Source organism: Schistocerca nitens, chromosome 3 (genome assembly GCF_023898315.1).
Source record: "Schistocerca nitens isolate TAMUIC-IGC-003100 chromosome 3, iqSchNite1.1, whole genome shotgun sequence".
Taxonomy (NCBI): domain Eukaryota; kingdom Metazoa; phylum Arthropoda; class Insecta; order Orthoptera; family Acrididae; genus Schistocerca; species Schistocerca nitens.
Window position 1 is genome coordinate 114,768,788 of NC_064616.1, and position 24,483 is coordinate 114,793,270.

The following is a 24,483-nucleotide window of genomic DNA, read 5'->3' on the forward strand; positions in this document are numbered from 1 at the left end:
GAGTGTCATAGTGATTCCTGCTAGTTGCTCACCCAAATACACATTTCTTTGATACTTTGGCCAGTCTGCCTCAAGTGACACCCCACTGGCTGTGTATCTTATGAGAAGCTTCGTTACCTTTGCAAGCGGTTTCTTGAAGTTGGTGATGGGATTATGTTGGTGCCGCGGCATTGGCTACCTTAAGAGAGTCATAGTGCTTCCTGCCAGTTGCTCACCCAAATACACATTTTGAGATACTGTGGCCAGTCTGCCTGAAGCGATACGCCACTAGTTGTGTATCTTAAGAGAAACATCGTTACTCTTGCCAGCGGTTTCTTGACTTTGAACCTGTGATTATACTGGTGACGAGATATTGGCTACCCTAAGAGAGTCACAGTGTTTCGTGCCAGTTGCTCACCCAAATACACATTTTTTAGATACTGTTTCCAGTGTGCCTGAAGCGATACGCCACTAGTTGTGTATCTTAAGAGAAACATCGTTACTTTTGCCAGGGGTTCCTTGAAGTTGCTGATTTGATTCTGCTGGTGACGAGGCATTGGCTACCTCAAGAGAGTCATAGAGATTCCTGCCATTTCTTCACCCAAATACACATTTTTTAGATACTCTTTCCAGTCTGCCTGACAGCTACGCCACTAGTTGTGTATCTTAAGAGTCATTGTAACTTTTGCCAGGGGTTTCTTGAAGTTGCTAATGTGATTATGCTGGTGACGAGGCATTGGCTACCCTATGAGTGTCATAGTGATTCCTGCTAGTTGCTCACCCATATACACATTTTTTTGATACTTTGGCCAGTCTGCCTCAAGTGACACCCCACTAGCTGTGTATCTTATGAGAAGCTTCGTTACCTTTGCAAGCGGTTTCTTGAAGTTGGTGATGGGATTATGTTGGTGACGAGGCATTGGCTACCTTAAGAGAGTCATAGTGCTTCCTGCCAGTTGCTCACCCAAATACACATTTTGAGATACTGTGGCCAGTCTGCCTGAAGCGATACGCCACTAGTTGTGTATCTTAAGAGAAACATCGTTACTCTTGCCAGCGGTTTCTTGACTTTGAAGCTGTGATTATACTGGTGACGAGATATTGGCTACACTAAGAGAGTCACAGTGTTTCGTGCCAGTTGCTCACCCAAATACACATTTCTTAGATACTGTTTCCAGTGTGCCTGAAGCGATACGCCACTAGTTGTGTATCTTAAGAGAAACATCGTTACTTTTGCCAGGGGTTTCTAGAAGTTGCTGATTTGATTCTGCTGGTGACGAGGCATTGGCTACCTCAAGAGAGTCATAGAGATTCCTGCCAGTTCTTCACCCAAATACACATTTTTTTTTGGTTTTTCTTTCCAGTCTGCCTGATAGCTACGCCACTAGTTGTGTATCTTAAGAGTCATTGTAACTTTTGCCAGGGGGTTCTTGAAATTGCTGATGTGATTATGCTGGTGACGAGGCATTGGCTACCCTATGAGTGTCATAGTGATTCCTGCTAGTTGCTCACCCAAATAAACATTTTTTTGATACTTTGGCCAGTCGGCCTCAAGTGACACCCCACTAGCTGTGTATCTTATGAGAAGCTTCGTTACTTTTGCAAGCGGTTTCTTGAAGTTGGTGATGGGATTATGTTGGTGACGAGGCATTGGCTACCTTAAGAGAGTCATAGTGCTTCCTGCCAGTTGCTCACCCAAATACACATTTTGAGATACTGTGGCCAGTCTGCCTGAAGCGATACGCCACTAGTTGTGTATCTTAAGAGAAACATCGTTACTCTTGCCAGCGGTTTCTTCACATTGAAGCTGTGATTATACTGGTGACGAGATATTGGCTACCCTAAGAGAGTCACAGTGTTTCGTGCCAGTTGCTCACCCAAATACACATTTTTTAGATACTGTTTCCAGTGTGCCTGAAGCGATACGCCACTAGTTGTGTATCTTATGAGAAACATCGTTACTTTTGCCAGGGGTTTCTAGAAGTTGCTGATTTGATTCTGCTGGTGACGAGGCATTGGCTACCTCAAGAGAGTCATAGAGATTCCTGCCAGTTCTTCACCCAAATACACATTTTTTAGATATTCTTTCCAGTCTGCCTGATAGCTACGCCACTAGTTGTGTATCTTAAGAGTCATTGTAACTTTTGCCAGGGGTTTCTTGAAGTTGCTGATGTGATTATGCTGGTGACGAGGCATTGGCTACCCTATGAGTGTCATAGTGATTCCTGCTAGTTGCTCACCCAAAATACACATTTTTTTGATACTTTGGCCAGTCTGCCTCAAGTGACACCCCACTAGCTGTGTATCTTATGAGAAGCTTCGTTACCTTTGCAAGCGGTTTCTTGAAGTTGGTGATGGGATTATGTTGGTGACGAGGCATTGGCTACCTTAAGAGAGTCATAGTGCTTCCTGCCAGTTGCTCACCCAAATACACATTTTGAGATACTGTGGCCAGTCTGCCTGAAGCGATACGCCACTAGTTGTGTATCTTAAGAGAAACATCGTTACTCTTGCCAGCGGTTTCTTGACTTTGAAGCTGTGATTATACTGGTGACGAGATATTGGCTACACTAAGAGAGTCACAGTGTTTCGTGCCAGTTGCTCACCCAAATACACATTTCTTAGATACTGTTTCCAGTGTGCCTGAAGCGATACGCCACTAGTTGTGTATCTTAAGAGAAACATCGTTACTTTTGCCAGGGGTTTCTAGAAGTTACTGATTTGATTCTGCTGGTGACGAGGCATTGGCTACCTCAAGAGAGTCATAGAGATTCCTGCCAGTTCTTCACCCAAATACACATTTTTTAGATACTCTTTCCAGTCTGCCTGATAGCTACGCCACTAGTTGTGTATCTTAAGAGTCATTGTAACTTTTGCCAGGGGTTTCTTGAAGTTGCTGATGTGATTATGCTGGTGACGAGGCATTGGCTACCCTATGAGTGTCATAGTGATTCCTGCTAGTTGCTCACCCAAATACACATTTTTTTGATACTTTGGCCAGTCTGCCTCAAGTGACACCCCACTAGCTGTGTATCTTATGAGAAGCTTCGTTACCTTTGCAAGCGGTTTCTTGAAGTTGGTGATGGGATTATGTTGGTGACGAGGCATTGGCTACCTTAAGAGAGTCATAGTGCTTCCTGCCAGTTGCTCACCCAAATACACATTTTGAGATACTGTGGCCAGTCTGCCTGAAGCGATACGCCACTAGTTGTGTATCTTAAGAGAAACATCGTTACTCTTGCCAGCGGTTTCTTGACTTTGAAGCTGTGATTATACTGGTGACGAGATATTGGCTACCCTAAGAGAGTCACAGTGTTTCGTGCCAGTTGCTCACCCAAATACACATTTTTTAGATACTGTTTCCAGTGTGCCTGAAGCGATACGCCACTAGTTGTGTATCTTAAGAGAAACATCGTTACTTTTGCCAGGGGTTTCTAGAAGTTGCTGATTTGATTCTGCTGGTGACGAGGCATTGGCTACCTCAAGAGAGTCATTGAGATTCCTGCCAGTTCTTCACCCAGTTACACATTTTTTAGATACTCTTTCCAGTCTGCCTGATAGCTACGCCACTAGTTGTGTATCTTAAGAGTCATTGTAACTTTTGCCAGGGGTTTCTTGAAGTTGCTGATGTGATTATGCTGGTGACGAGGCATTGGCTACCCTATGAGTGTCATAGTGATTCCTGCTAGTTGCTCACCCAAATACACATTTTTTTGATACTTTGGCCAGTCTGCCTCAAGTGACACCCCACTAGCTGTGTATCTTATGAGAAGCTTCGTTACTTTTGCAAGCGGTTTCTTGAAGTTGGTGATGGGATTATGTTGGTGACGAGGCATTCGCTACCTTAAGAGAGTCATAGTGCTTCCTGCCAGTTGCTCACCCAAATACACATTTTGAGATACTGTGGCCAGTCTGCCTGAAGCGATACGCCACTAGTTGTGTATCTTAAGAGAAACATCGTTACTCTTGCCAGCGGTTTCTTGACATTGAAGCTGTGATTATACTGGTGACGAGATATTGGCTACCCTAAGAGAGTCACAGTGTTTCGTGCCAGTTGCTCACCCAAATACACATTTTTTAGATACTGTTTCCAGTGTGCCTGAAGCGATACGCCACTAGTTGTGTATCTTAAGAGAATCATCGTTACTTTTGCCAGGGGTTTCTAGAAGTTGCTGATTTGATTCTGCTGGTGACGAGGCATTGGCTACCTCAAGAGAGTCATAGAGATTCCTGCCAGTTCTTCACCGAAATACACATTTTTTAGATATTCTTTCCAGTCTGCCTGATAGCTACGCCACTAGTTGTGTATCTTAAGAGTCATTGTAACTTTTGCCAGGGGTTTCTTGAAGTTGCTGATGTGATTATGCTGGTGACGAGGCATTGGCTACCCTATGAGTGTCATAGTGATTCGTGCTAGTTGCTCACCCAAATACACATTTTTTTGATACTTTGGCCAGTCTGCCTCAAGTGACACCCCACTAGCTGTGTATCTTATGAGAAGCTTCGTTACCTTTGCAAGCGGTTTCTTGAAGTTGGTGATGGGATTATGTTGGTGACGAGGCATTGGCTACCTTAAGAGATTCATAGTGCTTCCTGCCAGTTGCTCACCCAAATACACATTTTGAGATACTGTGGCCAGTGTGCCTGAAGCGATACGCCACTAGTTGTGTATCTTAAGAGAAACATCGTTACTCTTGCCAGCGGTTTCTTGACTTTGAAGCTGTGATTATACTGGTGACGAGATATTGGCTACCCTAAGAGAGTCACAGTGTTTCGTGCCAGTTGCTCACCCAAATACACATTTTTTAGATACTGTTTCCAGTGTGCCTGAAGCGATACGCCACTAGTTGTGTATCTTAAGAGAAACATCGTTACTTTTGCCAGCGGTTTCTAGAAGTTGCTGATTTGATTCTGCTGGTGACGAGGCATTGGCTACCTCAAGAGAGTCATAGAGATTCCTGCCAGTTCTTCACCCAAATACACATTTCTTAGATACTCTTTCCAGTCTGCCTGATAGCTACGCCACTAGTTGTGTATCTTAAGAGTCATTGTAACTTTTGCCAGGGGTTTCTTGAAGTTGCTGATGTGATTATGCTGGTGACGAGGCATTGGCTACCCTATGAGTGTCATAGTGATTCCTGCTAGTTGCTCACCCAAATACACATTTTTTTTGATACCTTGGCCAGTGTGCCTCAAGTGACACCCCACTAGCTGTGAATCTTATGAGAAGCCTCGTTACCTTTGCAAGCGGTTTCTTGAAGTTGGTGATGGGATTATGTTGGTGACAAGGCATTGGCTACCTTAAGAGAGTCATAGTGCTTCCTGCCAGTTGCTCACCCAAATACACATTTTGAGATACTGTGGCCAGTGTGCCTGAAGCGATACGCCACTAGTTGTGTATCTTAAGAGAAACATCGTTACTCTTGCCAGCGGTTTCTTGACTTTGAAGCTGTGATTATACTGGTGACGAGATATTGGCTACCCTAAGAGAGTCACAGTGTTTTGTGCCAGTTGCTCACCCAAATACACATTTTTTAGATACTGTTTCCAGTGTGCCTGAGGCGATACGCCACTAGTTGTGTATCTTAAGAGAAACATCGTTACTTTTGCCAGGGGTTTCTAGAAGTTGCTGATTTGATTCTGCTGGTGACGAGGCATTGGCTACCTCAAGAGAGTCATAGAGATTCCTGCCAGTTCTTCACCCAAATACACATTTTTTAGATACTCTTTCCAGTCTGCCTGATAGCTACGCCACTAGTTGTGTATCTTAAGAGTCATTGTAACTTTTGCCAGGGGTTTCTTGAAGTTGCTGATGTGATTATGCTGGTGACGAGGCATTGGCTACCCTATGAGTGTCATAGTGATTCCTGCTAGTTGCTCACCCAAATACACATTTTTTTGATACTTTGGCCAGTCTGCCTCAAGTGACACCCCACTAGCTGTGTATCTTATGAGAAGCTTCGTTACCTTTGCAAGCGGTTTCTTGAAGTTGGTGATGGGATTATGTTGGTGACGAGGCATTGGCTACCTTAAGAGAGTCATAGTGCTTCCTGCCAGTTGCTCACCCAAATACACATTTTGAGATACTGTGGCCAGTCTGCCTGAAGCGATACGCCACTAGTTGTGTATCTTAAGAGAAACATCGTTACTCTTGCCAGCGGTTTCTTGACTTTGAAGCTGTGATTATACTGGTGACGAGATATTGGCTACCCTAAGAGAGTCACAGTGTTTCGTGCCAGTTGCTCACCCAAATACACATTTTTTAGATACTGTTTCCAGTGTGCCTGAAGCGATACGCCACTAGTTGTGTATCTTAAGAGAAACATCGTTACTTTTGCCAGCGGTTTCTAGAAGTTGCTGATTTGATTCTGCTGGTGACGAGGCATTGGCTACCTCAAGAGAGTCATAGAGATTCCTGCCAGTTCTTCACCCAGATACACATTTTTTAGATACTCTTTCCAGTCTGCCTGATAGCTACGCCACTAGTTGTGTATCTTAAGAGTCATTGTAACTTTTGCCAGGGGTTTCTTGAAGTTGCTGATGTGATTATGCTGGTGACGAGGCATTGGCTACCCTATGAGTGTCATAGTGATTCCTGCTAGTTGCTCACCCAAATACACATTTTTTTGATACTTTGGCCAGTCTGCCTCAAGTGACACCCCACTAGCTGTGTATCTTATGAGAAGCTTCGTTACTTTTGCAAGCGGTTTCTTGAAGTTGGTGATGGGATTATGTTGGTGACGAGGCATTGGCTACCTTAAGAGAGTCATAGTGCTTCCTGCCAGTTGCTCACCCAAATACACATTTTGAGATACTGTGGCCAGTCTGCCTGAAGCGATACGCCACTAGTTGTGTATCTTAAGAGAAACATCGTTACTCTTGCCAGCGGTTTCTTGACATTGAAGCTGTGATTATACTGGTGACGAGATATTGGCTACCCTAAGAGAGTCACAGTGTTTCGTGCCAGTTGCTCACCCAAATACACATTTTTTAGATACTGTTTCCAGTGTGCCTGAAGCGATACGCCACTAGTTGTGTATCTTAAGAGAATCATCGTTACTTTTGCAAGGGGTTTCTAGAAGTTGCTGATTTGATTCTGCTGGTGACGAGGCATTGGCTACCTCAAGAGACTCATAGAGATTCCTGCCAGTTCTTCACCCAAATACACATTTTTTAGATATTCTTTCCAGTCTGCCTGATAGCTACGCCACTAGTTGTGTATCTTAAGAGTCATTGTAACTTTTGCCAGGGGTTTCTTGAAGTTGCTGATGTGATTATGCTGGTGACGAGGCATTGGCTACCCTATGAGTGTCATAGTGATTCCTGCTAGTTGCTCACCCAAATACACATTTTTTTTGATACCTTGGCCAGTCTGCCTCAAGTGACACCCCACTAGCTGTGAATCTTATGAGAAGCTTCGTTACCTTTGCAAGCGGTTTCTTGAAGTTGGTGATGGGATTATGTTGGTGACAAGGCATTGGCTACCTTAAGAGAGTCATAGTGCTTCCTGCCAGTTGCTCACCCAAATACACATTTTGAGATACTGTGGCCAGTGTGCCTGAAGCGATACGCCACTAGTTGTGTATCTTAAGAGAAACATCGTTACTCTTGCCAGCGGTTTCTTGACTTTGAAGCTGTGATTATACTGGTGACGAGATATTGGCTACCCTAAGAGAGTCACAGTGTTTTGTGCCAGTTGCTCACCCAAATACACATTTTTTAGATACTGTTTCCAGTGTGCCTGAAGCGATACGCCACTAGTTGTGTATCTTAAGAGAAACATCGTTACTTTTGCCAGGGGTTTCTAGAAGTTGCTGATTTGATTCTGCTGGTGACGAGGCATTGGCTACCTCAAGAGAGTCATAGAGATTCCTGCCAGTTCTTCACCCAGATACACATTTTTTAGATACTCTTTCCAGTCTGCCTGATAGCTACGCCACTAGTTGTGTATCTTAAGAGTCATTGTAACTTTTGCCAGGGGTTTCTTGAAGTTGCTGATGTGATTATGCTGGTGACGAGGCATTGGCTACCCTATGAGTGTCATAGTGATTCCTGCTAGTTGCTCACCCAAATACACATTTTTTTGATACTTTGGCCAGTCTGCCTCAAGTGACACCCCACTAGCTGTGTATCTTATGAGAAGCTTCGTTACCTTTGCAAGCGGTTTCTTGAAGTTGGTGATGGGATTATGTTGGTGACGAGGCATTGGCTACCTTAAGAGAGTCATAGTGCTTCCTGCCAGTTGCTCACCCAAATACACATTTTGAGATACTGTGGCCAGTCTGCCTGAAGCGATACGCCACTAGTTGTGTATCTTAAGAGAAACATCGTTACTCTTGCCAGCGGTTTCTTGACTTTGAAGCTGTGATTATACTGGTGACGAGATATTGGCTACCCTAAGAGAGTCACAGTGTTTCGTGCCAGTTGCTCACCCAAATACACATTTTTTAGATACTGTTTCCAGTGTGCCTGAAGCGATACGCCACTAGTTGTGTATCTTAAGAGAAACATCGTTACTTTTGCCAGGGGTTTCTAGAAGTTGCTGATTTGATTCTGCTGGTGACGAGGCATTGGCTACCTCAAGAGAGTCATAGAGATTCCTGCCAGTTCTTCACCCAGTTACACATTTTTTAGATACTCTTTCCAGTCTGCCTGATAGCTACGCCACTAGTTGTGTATCTTAAGAGTCATTGTAACTTTTGCCAGGGGTTTCTTGAAGTTGCTGATGTGATTATGCTGGTGACGAGGCATTGGCTACCCTATGAGTGTCATAGTGATTCCTGCTAGTTGCTCACCCAAATACACATTTTTTTGATACTTTGGCCAGTCTGCCTCAAGTGACACCCCACTAGCTGTGTATCTTATGAGAAGCTTCGTTACTTTTGCAAGCGGTTTCTTGAAGTTGGTGATGGGATTATGTTGGTGACGAGGCATTCGCTACCTTAAGAGAGTCATAGTGCTTCCTGCCAGTTGCTCACCCAAATACACATTTTGAGATACTGTGGCCAGTCTGCCTGAAGCGATACGCCACTAGTTGTGTATCTTAAGAGAAACATCGTTACTCTTGCCAGCGGTTTCTTGACATTGAAGCTGTGATTATACTGGTGACGAGATATTGGCTACCCTAAGAGAGTCACAGTGTTTCGTGCCAGTTGCTCACCCAAATACACATTTTTTAGATACTGTTTCCAGTGTGCCTGAAGCGATACGCCACTAGTTGTGTATCTTAAGAGAATCATCGTTACTTTTGCCAGGGGTTTCTAGAAGTTGCTGATTTGATTCTGCTGGTGACGAGGCATTGGCTACCTCAAGAGAGTCATAGAGATTCCTGCCAGTTCTTCACCGAAATACACATTTTTTAGATATTCTTTCCAGTCTGCCTGATAGCTACGCCACTAGTTGTGTATCTTAAGAGTCATTGTAACTTTTGCCAGGGGTTTCTTGAAGTTGCTGATGTGATTATGCTGGTGACGAGGCATTGGCTACCCTATGAGTGTCATAGTGATTCGTGCTAGTTGCTCACCCAAATACACATTTTTTTGATACTTTGGCCAGTCTGCCTCAAGTGACACCCCACTAGCTGTGTATCTTATGAGAAGCTTCGTTACCTTTGCAAGCGGTTTCTTGAAGTTGGTGATGGGATTATGTTGGTGACGAGGCATTGGCTACCTTAAGAGATTCATAGTGCTTCCTGCCAGTTGCTCACCCAAATACACATTTTGAGATACTGTGGCCAGTGTGCCTGAAGCGATACGCCACTAGTTGTGTATCTTAAGAGAAACATCGTTACTCTTGCCAGCGGTTTCTTGACTTTGAAGCTGTGATTATACTGGTGACGAGATATTGGCTACCCTAAGAGAGTCACAGTGTTTCGTGCCAGTTGCTCACCCAAATACACATTTTTTAGATACTGTTTCCAGTGTGCCTGAAGCGATACGCCACTAGTTGTGTATCTTAAGAGAAACATCGTTACTTTTGCCAGCGGTTTCTAGAAGTTGCTGATTTGATTCTGCTGGTGACGAGGCAATGGCTACCTCAAGAGAGTCATAGAGATTCCTGCCAGTTCTTCACCCAAATACACATTTCTTAGATACTCTTTCCAGTCTGCCTGATAGCTACGCCACTAGTTGTGTATCTTAAGAGTCATTGTAACTTTTGCCAGGGGTTTCTTGAAGTTGCTGATGTGATTATGCTGGTGACGAGGCATTGGCTACCCTATGAGTGTCATAGTGATTCCTGCTAGTTGCTCACCCAAATACACATTTTTTTTGATACCTTGGCCAGTGTGCCTCAAGTGACACCCCACTAGCTGTGAATCTTATGAGAAGCCTCGTTACCTTTGCAAGCGGTTTCTTGAAGTTGGTGATGGGATTATGTTGGTGACAAGGCATTGGCTACCTTAAGAGAGTCATAGTGCTTCCTGCCAGTTGCTCACCCAAATACACATTTTGAGATACTGTGGCCAGTGTGCCTGAAGCGATACGCCACTAGTTGTGTATCTTAAGAGAAACATCGTTACTCTTGCCAGCGGTTTCTTGACTTTGAAGCTGTGATTATACTGGTGACGAGATATTGGCTACCCTAAGAGAGTCACAGTGTTTTGTGCCAGTTGCTCACCCAAATACACATTTTTTAGATACTGTTTTAAGTGTGCCTGAGGCGATACGCCACTAGTTGTGTATCTTAAGAGAAACATCGTTACTTTTGCCAGGGGTTTCTAGAAGTTGCTGATTTGATTCTGCTGGTGACGAGGCATTGGCTACCTCAAGAGAGTCATAGAGATTCCTGCCAGTTCTTCACCCAAATACACATTTTTTAGATACTCTTTCCAGTCTGCCTGATAGCTACGCCACTAGTTGTGTATCTTAAGAGTCATTGTAACTTTTGCCAGGGGTTTCTTGAAGTTGCTGATGTGATTATGCTGGTGACGAGGCATTGGCTACCCTATGAGTGTCATAGTGATTCCTGCTAGTTGCTCACCCAAATACACATTTTTTTGATACTTTGGCCAGTCTGCCTCAAGTGACACCCCACTAGCTGTGTATCTTATGAGAAGCTTCGTTACCTTTGCAAGCGGTTTCTTGAAGTTGGTGATGGGATTATGTTGGTGACGAGGCATTGGCTACCTTAAGAGAGTCATAGTGCTTCCTGCCAGTTGCTCACCCAAATACACATTTTGAGATACTGTGGCCAGTGTGCCTGAAGCGATACGCCACTAGTTGTGTATCTTAAGAGAAACATCGTTACTCTTGCCAGCGGTTTCTTGACTTTGAAGCTGTGATTATACTGGTGACGAGATATTGGCTACCCTAAGAGAGTCACAGTGTTTCGTGCCAGTTGCTCACCCAAATACACATTTTTTAGATACTGTTTCCAGTGTGCCTGAAGCGATACGCCACTAGTTGTGTATCTTAAGAGAAACATCGTTACTTTTGCCAGCGGTTTCTAGAAGTTGCTGATTTGATTCTGCTGGTGACGAGGCATTGGCTACCTCAAGAGAGTCATAGAGATTCCTGCCAGTTCTTCACCCAGATACACATTTTTTAGATACTCTTTCCAGTCTGCCTGATAGCTACGCCACTAGTTGTGTATCTTAAGAGTCATTGTAACTTTTGCCAGGGGTTTCTTGAAGTTGCTGATGTGATTATGCTGGTGACGAGGCATTGGCTACCCTATGAGTGTCATAGTGATTCCTGCTAGTTGCTCACCCAAATACACATTTTTTTTGATACCTTGGCCAGTGTGCCTCAAGTGACACCCCACTAGCTGTGAATCTTATGAGAAGCCTCGTTACCTTTGCAAGCGGTTTCTTGAAGTTGGTGATGGGATTATGTTGGTGACAAGGCATTGGCTACCTTAAGAGAGTCATAGTGCTTCCTGCCAGTTGCTCACCCAAATACACATTTTGAGATACTGTGGCCAGTGTGCCTGAAGCGATACGCCACTAGTTGTGTATCTTAAGAGAAACATCGTTACTCTTGCCAGCGGTTTCTTGACTTTGAAGCTGTGATTATACTGGTGACGAGATATTGGCTACCCTAAGAGAGTCACAGTGTTTTGTGCCAGTTGCTCACCCAAATACACATTTTTTAGATACTGTTTCCAGTGTGCCTGAGGCGATACGCCACTAGTTGTGTATCTTAAGAGAAACATCGTTACTTTTGCCAGGGGTTTCTAGAAGTTGCTGATTTGATTCTGCTGGTGACGAGGCATTGGCTACCTCAAGAGAGTCATAGAGATTCCTGCCAGTTCTTCACCCAAATACACATTTTTTAGATACTCTTTCCAGTCTGCCTGATAGCTACGCCACTAGTTGTGTATCTTAAGAGTCATTGTAACTTTTGCCAGGGGTTTCTTGAAGTTGCTGATGTGATTATGCTGGTGACGAGGCATTGGCTACCCTATGAGTGTCATAGTGATTCCTGCTAGTTGCTCACCCAAATACACATTTTTTTGATACTTTGGCCAGTCTGCCTCAAGTGACACCCCACTAGCTGTGTATCTTATGAGAAGCTTCGTTACCTTTGCAAGCGGTTTCTTGAAGTTGGTTATGGGATTATGTTGGTGACGAGGCATTGGCTACCTTAAGAGAGTCATAGTGCTTCCTGCCAGTTGCTCACCCAAATACACATTTTGAGATACTGTGGCCAGTGTGCCTGAAGCGATACGCCACTAGTTGTGTATCTTAAGAGAAACATCGTTACTCTTGCCAGCGGTTTCTTGACTTTGAAGCTGTGATTATACTGGTGACGAGATATTGGCTACCCTAAGAGAGTCACAGTGTTTCGTGCCAGTTGCTCACCCAAATACACATTTTTTAGATACTGTTTCCAGTGTGCCTGAAGCGATACGCCACTAGTTGTGTATCTTAAGAGAAACATCGTTACTTTTGCCAGCGGTTTCTAGAAGTTGCTGATTTGATTCTGCTGGTGACGAGGCATTGGCTACCTCAAGAGAGTCATAGAGATTCCTGCCAGTTCTTCACCCAGATACACATTTTTTAGATACTCTTTCCAGTCTGCCTGATAGCTACGCCACTAGTTGTGTATCTTAAGAGTCATTGTAACTTTTGCCAGGGGTTTCTTGAAGTTGCTGATGTGATTATGCTGGTGACGAGGCATTGGCTACCCTATGAGTGTCATAGTGATTCCTGCTAGTTGCTCACCCAAATACACATTTTTTTGATACTTTGGCCAGTCTGCCTCAAGTGACACCCCACTAGCTGTGTATCTTATGAGAAGCTTCGTTACTTTTGCAAGCGGTTTCTTGAAGTTGGTGATGGGATTATGTTGGTGACGAGGCATTGGCTACCTTAAGAGAGTCATAGTGCTTCCTGCCAGTTGCTCACCCAAATACACATTTTGAGATACTGTGGCCAGTCTGCCTGAAGCGATACGCCACTAGTTGTGTATCTTAAGAGAAACATCGTTACTCTTGCCAGCGGTTTCTTGACATTGAAGCTGTGATTATACTGGTGACGAGATATTGGCTACCCTAAGAGAGTCACAGTGTTTCGTGCCAGTTGCTCACCCAAATACACATTTTTTAGATACTGTTTCCAGTGTGCCTGAAGCGATACGCCACTAGTTGTGTATCTTAAGAGAATCATCGTTACTTTTGCAAGGGGTTTCTAGAAGTTGCTGATTTGATTCTGCTGGTGACGAGGCATTGGCTACCTCAAGAGACTCATAGAGATTCCTGCCAGTTCTTCACCCAAATACACATTTTTTAGATATTCTTTCCAGTCTGCCTGATAGCTACGCCACTAGTTGTGTATCTTAAGAGTCATTGTAACTTTTGCCAGGGGTTTCTTGAAGTTGCTGATGTGATTATGCTGGTGACGAGGCATTGGCTACCCTATGAGTGTCATAGTGATTCCTGCTAGTTGCTCACCCAAATACACATTTTTTTGATACTTTGGCCAGTCTGCCTCAAGTGACACCCCACTAGCTGTGTATCTTATGAGAAGCTTCGTTACCTTTGCAAGCGGTTTCTTGAAGTTGGTGATGGGATTATGTTGGTGACGAGGCATTGGCTACCTTAAGAGATTCATAGTGCTTCCTGCCAGTTGCTCACCCAAATACACATTTTGAGATACTGTGGCTAGTGTGCCTGAAGCGATACGCCACTAGTTGTGTATCTTAAGAGAAACATCGTTACTCTTGCCAGCGGTTTCTTGACTTTGAAGCTGTGATTATACTGGTGACGAGATATTGGCTACCCTAAGAGAGTCACAGTGTTTCGTGCCAGTTGCTCACCCAAATACACATTTTTTAGATACTGTTTCCAGTGTGCCTGAAGCGATACGCCACTAGTTGTGTATCTTAAGAGAAACATCGTTACTTTTGCCAGCGGTTTCTAGAAGTTGCTGATTTGATTCTGCTGGTGACGAGGCATTGGCTACCTCAAGAGAGTCATAGAGATTCCTGCCAGTTCTTCACCCAAATACACATTTCTTAGATACTCTTTCCAGTCTGCCTGATAGCTACGCCACTAGTTGTGTATCTTAAGAGTCATTGTAACTTTTGCCAGGGGTTTCTTGAAGTTGCTGATGTGATTATGCTGGTGACGAGGCATTGGCTACCCTATGAGTGTCATAGTGATTCCTGCTAGTTGCTCACCCAAATACACATTTTTTTTGATACCTTGGCCAGTCTGCCTCAAGTGACACCCCACTAGCTGTGAATCTTATGAGAAGCTTCGTTACTTTTGCAAGCGGTTTCTTGAAGTTGGTGATGGGATTATGTTGGTGACGAGGCATTGGCTACCTTAAGAGAGTCATAGTGCTTCCTGCCAGTTGCTCACCCAAATACACATTTTGAGATACTGTGGCCAGTCTGCCTGAAGCGATACGCCACTAGTTGTGTATCTTAAGAGAAACATCGTTACTCTTGCCAGCGGTTTCTTGACATTGAAGCTGTGATTATACTGGTGACGAGATATTGGCTACCCTAAGAGAGTCACAGTGTTTCGTGCCAGTTGCTCACCCAAATACACATTTTTTAGATACTGTTTCCAGTGTGCCTGAAGCGATACGCCACTAGTTGTGTATCTTAAGAGAATCATCGTTACTTTTGCAAGGGGTTTCTAGAAGTTGCTGATTTGATTCTGCTGGTGACGAGGCATTGGCTACCTCAAGAGACTCATAGAGATTCCTGCCAGTTCTTCACCCAAATACACATTTTTTAGATATTCTTTCCAGTCTGCCTGATAGCTACGCCACTAGTTGTGTATCTTAAGAGTCATTGTAACTTTTGCCAGGGGTTTCTTGAAGTTGCTGATGTGATTATGCTGGTGACGAGGCATTGGCTACCCTATGAGTGTCATAGTGATTCCTGCTAGTTGCTCACCCAAATACACATTTTTTTGATACTTTGGCCAGTCTGCCTCAAGTGACACCCCACTAGCTGTGTATCTTATGAGAAGCTTCGTTACCTTTGCAAGCGGTTTCTTGAAGTTGGTGATGGGATTATGTTGGTGACGAGGCATTGGCTACCTTAAGAGATTCATAGTGCTTCCTGCCAGTTGCTCACCCAAATACACATTTTGAGATACTGTGGCTAGTGTGCCTGAAGCGATACGCCACTAGTTGTGTATCTTAAGAGAAACATCGTTACTCTTGCCAGCGGTTTCTTGACTTTGAAGCTGTGATTATACTGGTGACGAGATATTGGCTACCCTAAGAGAGTCACAGTGTTTCGTGCCAGTTGCTCACCCAAATACACATTTTTTAGATACTGTTTCCAGTGTGCCTGAAGCGATACGCCACTAGTTGTGTATCTTAAGAGAAACATCGTTACTTTTGCCAGCGGTTTCTAGAAGTTGCTGATTTGATTCTGCTGGTGACGAGGCATTGGCTACCTCAAGAGAGTCATAGAGATTCCTGCCAGTTCTTCACCCAAATACACATTTCTTAGATACTCTTTCCAGTCTGCCTGATAGCTACGCCACTAGTTGTGTATCTTAAGAGTCATTGTAACTTTTGCCAGGGGTTTCTTGAAGTTGCTGATGTGATTATGCTGGTGACGAGGCATTGGCTACCCTATGAGTGTCATAGTGATTCCTGCTAGTTGCTCACCCAAATACACATTTTTTTTGATACCTTGGCCAGTCTGCCTCAAGTGACACCCCACTAGCTGTGAATCTTATGAGAAGCTTCGTTACCTTTGCAAGCGGTTTCTTGAAGTTGGTGATGGGATTATGTTGGTGACAAGGCATTGGCTACCTTAAGAGAGTCATAGTGCTTCCTGCCAGTTGCTCACCCAAATACACATTTTGAGATACTGTGGCCAGTGTGCCTGAAGCGATACGCCACTAGTTGTGTATCTTAAGAGAAACATCGTTACTCTTGCCAGCGGTTTCTTGACTTTGAAGCTGTGATTATACTGGTGACGAGATATTGGCTACCCTAAGAGAGTCACAGTGTTTTGTGCCAGTTGCTCACCCAAATACACATTTTTTAGATACTGTTTCCAGTGTGCCTGAAGCGATACGCCACTAGTTGTGTATCTTAAGAGAAACATCGTTACTTTTGCCAGCGGTTTCTAGAAGTTGCTGATTTGATTCTGCTGGTGACGAGGCATTGGCTACCTCAAGAGAGTCATAGAGATTCCTGCCAGTTCTTCACCCAGATACACATTTTTTAGATACTCTTTCCAGTCTGCCTGATAGCTACGCCACTAGTTGTGTATCTTAAGAGTCATTGTAACTTTTGCCAGGGGTTTCTTGAAGTTGCTCATGTGATTATGCTGGTGACGAGGCATTGGCTACCCTATGAGTGTCATAGTGATTCCTGCTAGTTGCTCACCCAAATACACATTTTTTTGATACTTTGGCCAGTCTGCCTCAAGTGACACCCCACTAGCTGTGTATCTTATGAGAAGCTTCGTTACCTTTGCAAGCGGTTTCTTGAAGTTGGTGATGGGATTATGTTGGTGACGAGGCATTGGCTACCTTAAGAGAGTCATAGTCCTTCCTGCCAGTTGCTCACCCAAATACACATTTTTAAATACTGTGTCGTCTGCCTGAAGCGATACGCCACTAGTTGTGTATCTTAAGAGAAACATCGTTACTCTTGCCAGCGGTTTCTTGACTTTGAAGCTGTGATTATACTGGTGACGAGATATTGGCTACCCTAAGAGAGTCACAGTGTTTCGTGCCAGTTGCTCACCCAAATACACATTTTTTAGATACTGTTTCCAGTGTGCCTGAAGCGATACGCCACTAGTTGTGTATCTTAAGAGAAACATCGTTACTTTTGCCAGCGGTTTCTAGAAGTTGCTGATTTGATTCTGCTGGTGACGAGGCATTGGCTACCTCAAGAGAGTCATAGAGATTCCTGCCAGTTCTTCACCCAAATACACATTTTTTAGATACTCTTTCCAGTCTGCCTGATAGCTACGCCACTAGTTGTGTATCTTAAGAGTCATTGTAACTTTTGCCAGGGGTTTCTTGAAGTTGCTGATGTGATTATGCTGGTGACGAGGCATTGGCTACCCTATGAGTGTCATAGTGATTCCTGCTAGTTGCTCACCCAAATACACATTTTTTTGATACTTTGGCCAGTCTGCCTCAAGTGACACCCCACTAGCTGTGTATCTTATGAGAAGCTTCGTTACCTTTGCAAGCGGTTTCTTGAAGTTGGTGATGGGATTATGTTGGTGACGAGGCATTGGCTACCTTAAGAGATTCATAGTGCTTCCTGCCAGTTGCTCACCCAAATACACATTTTGAGATACTGTGGCCAGTGTGCCTGAAGCGATACGCCACTAGTTGTGTATCTTAAGAGAAACATCGTTACTCTTGCCAGCGGTTTCTTGACTTTGAAGCTGTGATTATACTGGTGACGAGATATTGGCTACCCTAAGAGAGTCACAGTGTTTCGTGCCAGTTGCTCACCCAAATACACATTTTTTAGATACTGTTTCCAGTGTGCCTGAAGCGATACGCCACTAGTTGTGTATCTTAAGAGAATCATCGTTACTTTTGCCAGGGGTTTCTAGAAGTTGCTGATTTGATTCTGCTGGTGACGAGGCATTGGCTACCTCAAGAGAGTCATAGAGATTCCTGCCAGTTCTTCACCCAAATACACATTTTTTAGATATTCTTTCCAGTCTGCCCGATAGCTACGCCACTAGTTGTGTATCTTAAGAGTCATTGTAACTTTTGCCAGGGGTTTCTTGAAGTTGCTGATGTGATTATGCTGGTGACGAGGCATTGGCTACCCTATGAGTGTCATAGTGATTCCTGCTAGTTGCTCACCCAAATACACATTTTTTTGATACTTTGGCCAGTCTGCCTCAAGTGACACCCCACTAGCTGTGTATCTTATGAGAAGCTTCGTTACTTTTGCAAGCGGTTTCTTGAAGTTGGTGATGGGATTATGTTGGTGACGAGGCATTGGCTACCTTAAGAGAGTCATAGTGCTTCCTGCCAGTTGCTCACACAAATACACATTTTGAGATACTGTGGCCAGTCTGCCTGAAGCGATACGCCACTAGTTGTGTATCTTAAGAGAAACATCGTTACTCTTGCCAGCGGTTTCTTGACACTGAAGCTGTGATTATACTGGTGACGAGATATTGGCTACCCTAAGAGAGTCACAGTGTTTCGTGCCAGTTGCTCACCCAAATACACATTTTTTAGATACTGTTTCCAGTGTGCCTGAAGCGATACGCCACTAGTTGTGTATCTTAAGAGAATCATCGTTACTTTTGCCAGGGGTTTCTAGAAGTTGCTGATTTGATTCTGCTGGTGACGAGGCATTGGCTACCTCAAGAGAGTCATAGAGATTCCTGCCAGTTCTTCACCCAAATACACATTTTTTTGATATTCTTTCCAGTCTGCCTGATAGCTACGCCACTAGTTGTGTATCTTAAGAGTCATTGTAACTTTTGCCAGGGGTTTCTTGAAGTTGCTGATGTGATTATGCTGGTGACGAGGCATTGGCTACCCTATGAGTGTCATAGTGATTCCTGCTAGTTGCTCACCCAAATACACATTTTTTTGATACTTTGGCCAGTCTGCCTCAAGTGACACCCCACTAGCTGTGTATCTTATGAGAAGCTTCGTTACCTTTGCATGCGGTTTCTTGAAGTTGGTGATGGGATTATGTTGGTGACGAGGCATTGGCTACCTTAAGAGATTCATAGTGCTTCCTGCCAGTTGCTCACCCAAATACACATTTTGAGATACTGTGGCCAGTGTGCCTGAAGCGATACGCCACTAGTTGTGTATCTTAAGAGAAACATCGTTACTTTTGCCAGGGGTTTCTAGAAGTTGCTGATTTGATTCTGCTGGTGACGAGGCATTGGCTACCTCAAGAGAGTCATAGAGATTCCTGCCAGTTCTTCACCCAAATACACATTTTTTAGATACTCTTTCCAGTCTGCCTGATAGCTACGCCACTAGTTGTGTATCTTAAGAGTCATTGTAACTTTTGCCAGGGGTTTCTTGAAGTTGCTGATGTGATTATGCTGGTGACGAGGCATTGGCTACCCTATGAGTGTCATAGTGATTCCTGCTAGTTGCTCACCCAAATACACATTTTTTTGATACTTTGGCCAGTCTGCCTCAAGTGACACCCCACTAGCTGCGTATCTTATGAGAGGCTTCGTTACCTTTGCAAGCGGTTTCTTGAAGTTGATGATGGGATTATGTTGGTGACGAGGCATTGGCTACCTTAAGAGAGTCATAGTGCTTCCTGCCAGTTGCTCACCCAAATACACATTTTGAGATACTGTGGCCAGTCTGCCTGAAGCGATACGCCACTAGTTGTGTATCTTAAGAGAAACATCGTTACTCTTGCCAGCGGTTGCTTGACTTTGAAGCTGTGATTATACTGGTGACGAGATATTGGCTACCCAAAGAGAGTCACAGTGTTTCGTGCCAGTTGCTCACCCAAATACACATTTTTTAGATACTGTTTCCAGTGTGCCTGAAGCGATACGCCACTAGATGTGTATCTTAAGAGAAACATCGTTACTTTTGCCAGGGGTTTCTAGAAGTTGCTGATTTGATTCTGCTGGTGACGAGGCATTGGCTACCTCAAGAGAGTCATAGAGATTCCTGCCAGTTCTTCACCCAAATACACATTTCTTAGATACTCTTTCCAGTCTGCCTGATAGCTACGCCACTAGTTGTGTATCTTAAGAGTCATTGTAACTTTTGCCAGGGGTTTCTTGAAGTTGCTGATGTAATTATGCTGGTGACGAGGCATTGGCTACCCTATGAGTGTCATAGTGATTCCTGCTAGTTGCTCACCCAAATACACATTTTTTTGATACTTTGGCCAGTCTGCCTCAAGTGACACCCCACTAGCTGTGTATCTTATGAGAGGCTTCGTTACCTTTGCAAGCGGTTTCTTGAAGTTGGTGATGGGATTATGTTGGTGACGAGGCATTGGCTACCTTAAGAGAGTCATAGTGCTTCCTGCCAGTTGCTCACCCAAATACACATTTTGAGATACTGTGGCCAGTGTGCCTGAAGCCATACGCCACTAGTTGTGTATCGTAAGAGAAACATCGTTACTTTTGCCAGGGGTTTCTAGAAGCTGCTGATTTGATTCTGCTGGTGACGAGGCATTGGCTACCTCAAGAGAGTCATAGAGATTCCTGCCAGTTCTTCACCCAAATACACATTTTTTAGATACTCTTTCCAGTCTGCCTGATAGCTACGCCACTAGTTGTGTATCTTAAGAGTCATTGTAACTTTTGCCAGGGGTTTCTTGAAGTTGCTGATGTGATTATGCTGGTGACGAGGCATTGGCTACCCTATGAGTGTCATAGTGATTCCTGCTAGTTGCTCACCCAAATACACATTTTTTTGATACTTTGGCCAGTCTGCCTCAAGTGACACCCCACTAGCTGTGTATCTTATGAGAAGCTTCGTTACTTTTGCAAGCGGTTTCTTGATGTTGGTGATGGGATTATGTTGGTATGAGGCATTGGCTACCTTAAGAGAGTCATAGTGCTTCCTGCCAGTTGCTCACCCAAATACACATTTTGAGTTACTGTGGCGTCTGCCTGAAGCGATACGCCACTAGTTGTGTATCTTAAGAGAAACATCGTTACTCTAGCCAGCGGTTTCATGACATTGAAGCTGTGATTATACTGGTGACGAGATATTGGCTACCCTAAGAGAGTCACAGTGTTTCGTGCCAGTTGCTCACCCAAATACACATTTTTTAGATACTGTTTCCAGTGTGCCTGAGGCGATACGCCACTAGTTGTGTATCTTAAGAGAAACATCGTTACTTTTGCCAGGGGTTTCTAGAAGTTGCTGATTTGATTCTGCTGGTGACGAGGCATTGGCTACCTTAAGAGAGTCATAGAGATTCCTGCCAGTTCTTCACCCAAATACACATTTTTTAGATACTCTTTCCAGTCTGCCAGATAGCTACGCCACTAGTTGTGTATCTTAAGAGTCATTGTAACTTTTGCCAGCGGTTTCTAGAAGTTGATGATGTGATTATGCTGGTGACGAGGCATTGGCTACCCTATGGGTGTCATAGTGATTCCTGCTAGTTGCTCACCCAAATACACATTTTTTTGAAACTTTGGACAGTCTGCCTCAAGTGACACCCCACTAGCTGTGTATCTTATGAGAGGCTTCGTTACCTTTGCAAGCGGTTTCTTGAAGTTGGTGATGGGATTATGTTGGTGACGAGGCATTGGCTTCCTTAAGTGAGTCATAGTGCTTCCTGCCAGTTGCTCACCCAAATACACATTTTGAGATACTGTGGCCAGAATCAAATCAGCAACTTCTAGAAACCCCTGGCAAAAGTAACGATGTTTCTCTTAAGATACACAACTAGTGGCGTATGGCTTCAGGCACACTGGCCACAGTATCTCAAAATGTGTATTTGGGTGAGCAACTGGCAGGAAGCACTATGACTCTCTTAAGGTAGCCAATGCCTCGTCAACAACATAATCCCATCACCAACTTCAAGAAACCGCTTGCAAAAGGTAACGAAGCTTCTCATAAGATACCCAGCTAGTGGGGTGTCACTTGAGGCAGACTGGCCAAAGTATCAAAAAAATGTGTATTTGGGTGAGCAACTAGCAGGAATCACTATGACACTCATAGGGTAGCCAATGCCTCGTCACCATCATAATCACATCAGCAACTTCAAGAAACCCCTGGCAAAAGTTACAATGACTCTTAAGATACACAACTAGTGGCGTAGCTATCAGGCAGACTGGAAAGAGTATCTAAAAAATGTGTATTTCGGTGAAGAACTGGCAGGAATCTCTATGACTCTCTTGAGGTAGCCAATGCCTCGTCACCAGCAGAATCAAATCAGCAACTTCTAGAAACCCCTGGCAAAAGTAACGATGTTTCTCTTAAGATACACAACTAGTGGCGTATCGCTTCAGGCACACTGGAAACAGTATCTAAAAAATGTGTATTTGGGTGAGCAACTGGCACGAAACACTGTGACTCTCTTAGGGTAGCCAATATCTCGTCACCAGTATAATCACAGCTTCAATGTCAAGAAACCGCTGGCAAGAGTAACGATGTTTCTCTTAAGATACACAACTAGTGGCGTATCGCTTCAGGCAGACTGGCCACAGTATCTCAAAATGTGTATTTGGGTGAGCAACTGGCAGGAAGCACTATGACTCTCTTAAGGTAGCCAATGCCTCGTCACCAACATAATCCCATCACCAACTTCAAGAAACCGCTTGCAAAAGTAACGAAGCTTCTCATAAGATACACAGCTAGTGGGGTGTCACTTGAGGCAGACTGGCCAAAGTATCAAAAAAATGTGTATTTGGGTGAGCAACTAGCAGGAATCACTATGACACTCATAGGGTAGCCAATGCCTCGTCACCAGCATAATCACATCAGCAACTTCAAGAAACCCCTGGCAAAAGTTACAATGACTCTTAAGATACACAACTAGTGGCGTAGCTATCAGGCAGACTGGAAAGAGTATCTAAAAAATGTGTATTTGGGTGAAGAACTGGCAGGAATCTCTATGACTCTCTTGAGGTAGCCAGTGCCTCGTCACCAGCAGAATCAAATCAGCAACTTCTAGAAACCCCTGGCAAAAGTAACGATGTTTCTCTTAAGATACACAACTAGTGGCGTATCGCTTCAGGCACACTGGAAACAGTATCTAAAAAATGTGTGTTTGGGTGAGCAACTGGCACGAAACACTGTGACTCTCTTAGGGTAGCCAATATCTCGTCACCAGTATAATCACAGCTTCAAAGTCAAGAAACCGCTGGCAAGAGTAACGATGTTTCTCTTAAGATACTCAACTCGTGGCGTATCGCTTCAGGCAGACGACACAGTAATTAAAAATGTGTATTTGGGTGAGCAACTGGCAGGAAGCACTATGACTCTCTTAAGGTAGCCAATGCCTCGTCACCAACATAATCCCATCACCAACTTCAAGAAACCGCTTGCAAAGGTAACGAAGCTTCTCATAAGATACGCAGCTAGTGGGGTGTCACTTGAGGCAGACTGGCCAAAGTATCAAAAAAATGTGTATTTAGGTGAGCAACTAGCAGGAATCACTATGACACTCATAGGGTAGCCAATGCCTCGTCACCAGCATAATCACATCAGCAACTTCAAGAAACCCCTGGCAAAAGTTACAATGACTCTTCAGATACACAACTAGTGGCTTAGCTATCAGGCAGACTGGAAAGAATATCCAAAAAATGTGTATTTGGGTGAAGAACTGGCAGGAATCTCTATGACTCTCTTGAGGTAGCCAATGCCTCGTCACCAGCAGAATCAAATCAGCAACTTCTAGAAACCCCTGGCAAAAGTAACGATGTTTCTCTTAAGATACACAACTAGTGGCGTATCGCTTCAGGCACACTGGCCACAGTATCTCAAAATGTGTATTTGGGTGAGCAACTGGCAGGAAGCACTATGACTCTCTTAAGGTAGCCAATGCCTCGTCAACAACATAATCCCATCACCAACTTCAAGAAACCGCTTGCAAAGGTAACGAAGCTTCTCATAAGATACACAGCTAGTGGGGTGTCACTTGAGGCAGACTGGCCAAAGTATCAAAAAAATGTGTATTTGGGTGAGCAACTAGCAGGAATCACTATGACACTCATAGGGTAGCCAATGCCTCGTCACCAGCATAATCACATCAGCAACTTCAAGAAACCCCTGGCAAAAGTTACAATGACTCTTCAGATACACAACTAGTGGCTTAGCTATCAGGCAGACTGGAAAGAATATCCAAAAAATGTGTATTTGGGTGAAGAACTGGCAGGAATCTCTATGACTCTCTTGAGGTAGCCAATGCCTCGTCACCAGCAGAATCAAATCAGCAACTTCTAGAAACCCCTGGCAAAAGTAACGATGTTTCTCTTAAGATACACAACTAGTGGCGTATCGCTTCAGGCACACTGGCCACAGTATCTCAAAATGTGTATTTGGGTGAGCAACTGGCAGGAAGCACTATGACTCTCTTAAGGTAGCCAATGCCTCGTCAACAACATAATCCCATCACCAACTTCAAGAAACCGCTTG